Below are 6069 nucleotides of genomic sequence, written 5' to 3'. Positions count from 1 at the left end.
AGTATGTTAATAATGTATATTACAGTATCTGTCAAGAACTTTAATAACATATGTGTACAAGTTATGTACAAATCCCTGAAATTCCATTTAATTTACATATATGGATTTTGGGAGACTCCTTTATCCAAAGCAAGTTTTAGTACAAGGATTTTTTAGCATGTGTGCTAATCGAAACCATGACCTTTGTGCTACTAAAGCAAAAAGCCCTACCCAACTGAGCTACAGGAACATCCAGCTGGTGTATTCATCACCTACCAAATATTCTACTACTAGTGTTTTATAAAAAAGACACACATTTTATTTCAAGAATGATTAAATATTATTAACACCAAAGACATTGCCGACCTCGTATACACAGTTGACCTCAGTATTTGTCATTTTGGTAAAAATCAATATTTTCAGCCCCAAATCACTGACTTGTCATTCCGATAAATAGTAATATAATACAGTACAATCAGGATGGGCAATTCGGTTTTGTGCACAAATCACTAACTATTAATAACCTGTGAATCAAGTGTGAAATTAATGACCTCTGTAATTACTCTAGCATGAAATCAGCCATACAGAGGGCATTGAACTGAGGAAAGACCTTTATCGTATGAGAGGTGGGCTTTCATATTGATCCTTTGACTCTCAATTGACAAGCCACTGTAATAAATCTCGTGCTTTCATTGCTCACCAGTCAAACTTCATTACAAGAGCTGACCCAAGCACCATGCAAGGCTGACGGTATCATCAGCTTCTAATGCTGTGGTAACGCTTAATATAGGACGTAAGACATTATTTGATCTTTGTACGTATAGTAATAGCAGGGGTAACTGGCGAGTTGCAATTTAAAAATGGCTCACAGATCTGTTCTAAAATGCTAAGAACAAGAGATAGGAAACCATTTCTAGATCTTTTGCTGTGGGTGTCAAACGCTGATTCAAACTATGTGGCATTTTGATGCAAATCCACCTGTCAGTTGATATAAGACTAGGTGGATGTCAACTTGTTTAATTTGCATGTATTTATTCTCGAAATCCCTAAAAAAACTGCACAAGGTTAAAAAAAGTACTGTACAACCCAGAATACATTAAATACGGGCTTATTTGCAACAATATTGCTAACTACATTTAATTAATTTGGGTTCAGTTTAGGGTTGTACATGGCAATTACTTGTTTACACAGTAAGTACATAGACTCTAACAATAAAGGTGCTATTAAATGTTCTTTGAAGCAAATACTTTTTGGTTCCTCAAAGAACCTTTCAGTCAACGTTCTCAAAAGCATAATTTCTTATTTTTTATAGTCTGAAGAAAATGTATATACTTACAGAGAACCTTTTGTGCAACAGAAAGATTTGGTACATGTTCAGGGTTCTTTATGGAACCATACAACCTGGCAAAAATAACCTTTAAGGAACCCTATTTTTTTAAGAGTGTACATTCATGTAGTGTAAAACAGGACTATAAAATACCTAGTTTTGGGCCACTGCTGAAAGCTGGTCATTGCATACAAAAATGCAATTCAGAACCACTGACCTATAGTATTGATTATATTGTACATTGATGCTAAGTATCATGATATAAAATATGGATAAGAGCATAAGGACACAGGCGAATAGAGAATTCCATCATATTTTTCATTTCATCTTCTGTCAGAACGGGAAAAAGGGTTAGTGTCACAAATCACACTTTTTTTAATGCAGTGTGCTGTTCTGGAGACCTCATCTAATCCAAAGAAAAGTGGAAAACGCACAGCCTACTGCCCTCAGAGAAATAAAAGTCTAGTCCAGTAAATGTGCAACAATCCAGGTTTCATTGTTAGATATTAGGCCTGCTAATTCTTCTTAGGAGTTTAAGAATAGATCAGCTGTACATACAAAGAAATAATGTTAAACTGTATTGGATATATAACCGATTCTGTTTAACCCTCTATTCACATGTTGCATTCAGATTCTTTGAAATGCATTTAAGAAACATTTTTATCCGTTCTGCATTCAGAGATAATTTACTTTTGTTGTATTTATGTTTTTGGAGACATTTGATGGGATGAAAATATAGATATAAGTTTTGTAAGATGTAGGTTTTGCAATACAAGTCTAATGTCACCTTTACACACATAATTCTTTATTACTAGTTATAAAAGGTACACTGTCAGAAAAAATGTTAAAAATTGTCCCTAGCTGTCACTGGGGTGGTACCCTTTCAAAAATGACCTGTGCACCTAAAAAGTGCATATTACCTCAAAGGTATATGTTGGCACCAAATGTATACATACTATATCTGTTCCTAAATGGTACCTGAAACCTATTTTGCCCACTGAGCCATCATCTCACCCATGTTAATTGTAAAGTTAAGATTAAAAAATAACATAAACAAAAGTGTGGAATTTATGTAGGCCTAGTCATGACAAATAACCTAAACAAATAACCTAAATGTTTTTTTTTGTTATACCACAGGGCTGTTGGATGCTTTATTCTGATTGGTTGAGAAATGTTCCAGGGGTTATGCATAATTATTCGATAAATGCACACCTAACCTGCATTTATCAGGTCAAATGTCTTAAAATAACCACCTGAGCAATTTCTTAGCCATGTCTGTGGTAACCGTGGTATAAGCGGAATAATTGTATTTGGTCCTTTGTATTATTTAAAAATTATGCACATCTGTGGTGTAACAGCACGACGCAAACATTATTTTCAATTAATTCAAAGCCCTGTACTTATTTATGTGAAAACAATTACAAATCTCGTATATCAAAGTTGCCATCCTTTGCCTGTATTATAATGCAAACTCTCTCAACCAATTTCACAAACCTGTTACATTATTGTCTGTTCTCATGCCCGTCTTCCTCATACATCCCCATCCGGACTACATCTCCCATCATCCTTTTCACTCCCTCACCTAAACTGTGTTTGTCATTATCCTCATCATCCATCAATCATCCTCATCATGTCTATATACTCTGTTGTCCCCAATGTCTGTTATTGTCACCTATGTTAGTGTGTTTTTATGGTAGTCATTGTCTTTAGTTTAAATATATCTGTTTTTTATATATCCATCATTCGTCATCCTCCATCACATACCATAACTAAATCATTGAACCAACCATTTTTGTCAAGTGTGTACAAACTCTTTACTGATATGGCTTACATGCTGACCAATATGTATAAGAGTAACAGCTATTTTTTCACGAGTTGTTCTATTATTAACACAAATACATTAAATCAAATGCAATGTCCACATTATGTTTTCATTGTTTAGCCTGCACAGTATCAGCATTAACCCTATTCGTTTATACATATGTTGTTTAATGCCTTAGGTAAAAGACAATCTTTTCATTTTTCAAATGTCACTTTCACCGGTCCATTAAGAAAGTTGTGGCTTTGAAGAAATAATAATTATCTGAATCCAGACACTCACACATCCACAGTGCCCTGTTCAGCACATGAACTATTTGTTTGTTCTTATTAGTGTAGCAGACACATTTGATTTCTTGTCTTGATTCTTTGTAATCCCTCTGGCATTAAAACCCATTTTCCCACTGTGTCCTTTTAGTTTCTCCAGCTGTTTACTGTGACTATTTTCCATCACACTTTAACAAAAGGCAAGCAGAAAAATACCATTTATAAAAAACAATATTATATATTTAATATATGGCTCAATCTATTTGAAGGTATTATTCCTAATATTATTTAAATACGTTTTTCTTTACAAATCCCAAAGTCTACGATGACGCGAGTTATCGTCTCCAACTGATTGTAGGCAACAGTTTACTTCCGCAGCAAGCTAACGTGGACTCAATGCACATTATCATAATTCTGCCCACATATGACTCACAGCCTGTAAGTAGTCTATGTTTTCATTTTTAAAGAATTTACTACTGACTTTTCAAATCATGATTCAAACATGATGTTTGATAGAGTAGCGCTTTCAGGGCTCAAAAGTGCACATGCGACCTAATTTCAGAATGGTGCGACTTAAAAAATCTCAGGTCACACCGGTGCGACCAGGCGTTTTGAGGGAAAAGGCTGTGGTCCAGATGTACGTGTGTGTACGTTTAAAAATGCGTGTGCGCTCCAGTCAAACAGAGACAGGTGAGTAGCCTTGGCCTGTCAGATAAACAGAGTGGATGTAGCTGCAGAGGATAAGAGAAGAGGAAAAAAACGCTTGACAACTTTTTCGTTAAGAATGTTACGGCCTGATCCGTCCGAAGATCATAACCAATGACATCAACCTCCCATCACAATGAAGTAATGATCCTCCTACAATCGCTTCGGAGCCAGAGCATAATTCTTATGAAGAAAAATGATTTGAACGTAAACCCGAACAGCATTGATGTCGCGTGCGCCCAATTTATAGAAAAAAAGCCAGGACCGCTGTTTTCATCCTAAACTTCCAAATCCAACACTTATGAATGTTCAAACATTGCTGACTGCTCAGCTGTCAATCTGCCGACCCTCGCAAAGTTTCACATTAAATGATAACATATTTGTCCAATCATGTCAATGTTCTGCATGAAGATCTTTAAAGGTTTCTACTTTAATTTTTCTGTGTGGCCTGTCCCAGTTTTTATGTCACACGGGCGGGTATAAAATAAATTGATGCTGATGTCAGATAACGGGGTCAAGTGTTATTTTAATGCGCGGAACACGAAGCAAGATATCTTGAGTAATGTTTGTAACCAAACCAAGCATGAGCCCCATTCACTTCCAAAGTAGGAAAAAATAATACTATGGAAGCGAATGGGGTTCATGAATGGTTTGGTTACAAACATTACTCAAAATATCTTCAGTCATGTTCACCAGAACAAAGACATTTATACAGGTTTGTAACAACATGAGAGTAAGTAAATTATGACAGAATTTTCATTTTTGGGTGAACTATAAATGTAATGCGGTCAAAAATTTGGGTGCACCTAACTTTTGGGCGAACCAGTGCAAAAAGTTAGTGTAGAGCCCTGCTTCTTGTTTATCGTTTCTACGATCACAAATGCAGACATGGTTTTATGTTTCAGTATCTTTATCTTATCAGTCTGTTAAGTTCAAGCCACCCTGGGAAAGTTGATCAATCAGCTTGGTCATCTGCATTTCTGGATCAGATTCAGACTGGTATTGAAAATGTAGTAAAGATGATTATAACTCCTTTAGATAAAATCTCTCTTCATTTTCGTCTACAATCATCTCTACTAGAGATAGAATATTCAGCCTTTACGTTATGCCTTCAAAATACAGTGAATGTGTTTGCGCTGTTGCTCAAGTTAGTACAGGTCTCATACTCCTGTTGCTGCCAGCCTGTGGCTGTTGCTGCCACCCTTTGGCAAAACTACATCTAGCAAAAACACAACATCCATAGAAGTGAACACGAGCAACGAGCCCTGACATCATTTGTGAATGTGTCTCTTAAATCAGTAAATCAGACATGGACAGAATGGAAAATAATGAGTTTTAAAAATAATTTGAACCATAAACCATATACACCATAACACATTGCATAACACCAAATACACAAAATAACATTATTTTAGCAACACCATATGGGCTTTTTAAATTTTAGATTTAAAACCAAGACATGAACTTTAAGACCACATGAAAACCAAAAATACAAAGGTCAGCACACATTACTAGTTTTGTGGTAAACAAAAAAAATGTCTTCAGAATCTTTCATGAAAATCTGAAACCCCTTTGGAATGATGGTCATCATCTGATGAATTTCGTTTGATAGCTTATAGGCAGAACATCCATTAAAGTAGGCCTACTCTCTTCCAACTGTCTGTCTGCTGCCAGCTCTATTTCTGAATGAAATGCCTTTAATCAATACACAGTAAAAAAAAAAAAAAAGCCACATCCTCTACTTTGTATCTTTGTTGTCCTTTGCATTCCCCAAATCACCCACCCTGATTGAATGTGCCTGCCAATTGCTCCAGTGGACATCCGATATCATTTAAAAGTGGACAACATCAAATTGCAAATAGACTGCGCTTTTCTTGTTGTAAATATTTTTCTCAGGTTGTAAATATTTGATGGTTGTTCTTTATCTTTTCTTTCTTCAAGTGTGGCTTGGTGTTTCTTTTCAAAATATTGTA

This window comes from Misgurnus anguillicaudatus, chromosome 12 (genome assembly GCF_027580225.2).
Source record: "Misgurnus anguillicaudatus chromosome 12, ASM2758022v2, whole genome shotgun sequence".
NCBI classification, from domain to species: domain Eukaryota; kingdom Metazoa; phylum Chordata; class Actinopteri; order Cypriniformes; family Cobitidae; genus Misgurnus; species Misgurnus anguillicaudatus.
This window is presented reverse-complemented; position numbering follows the sequence as displayed.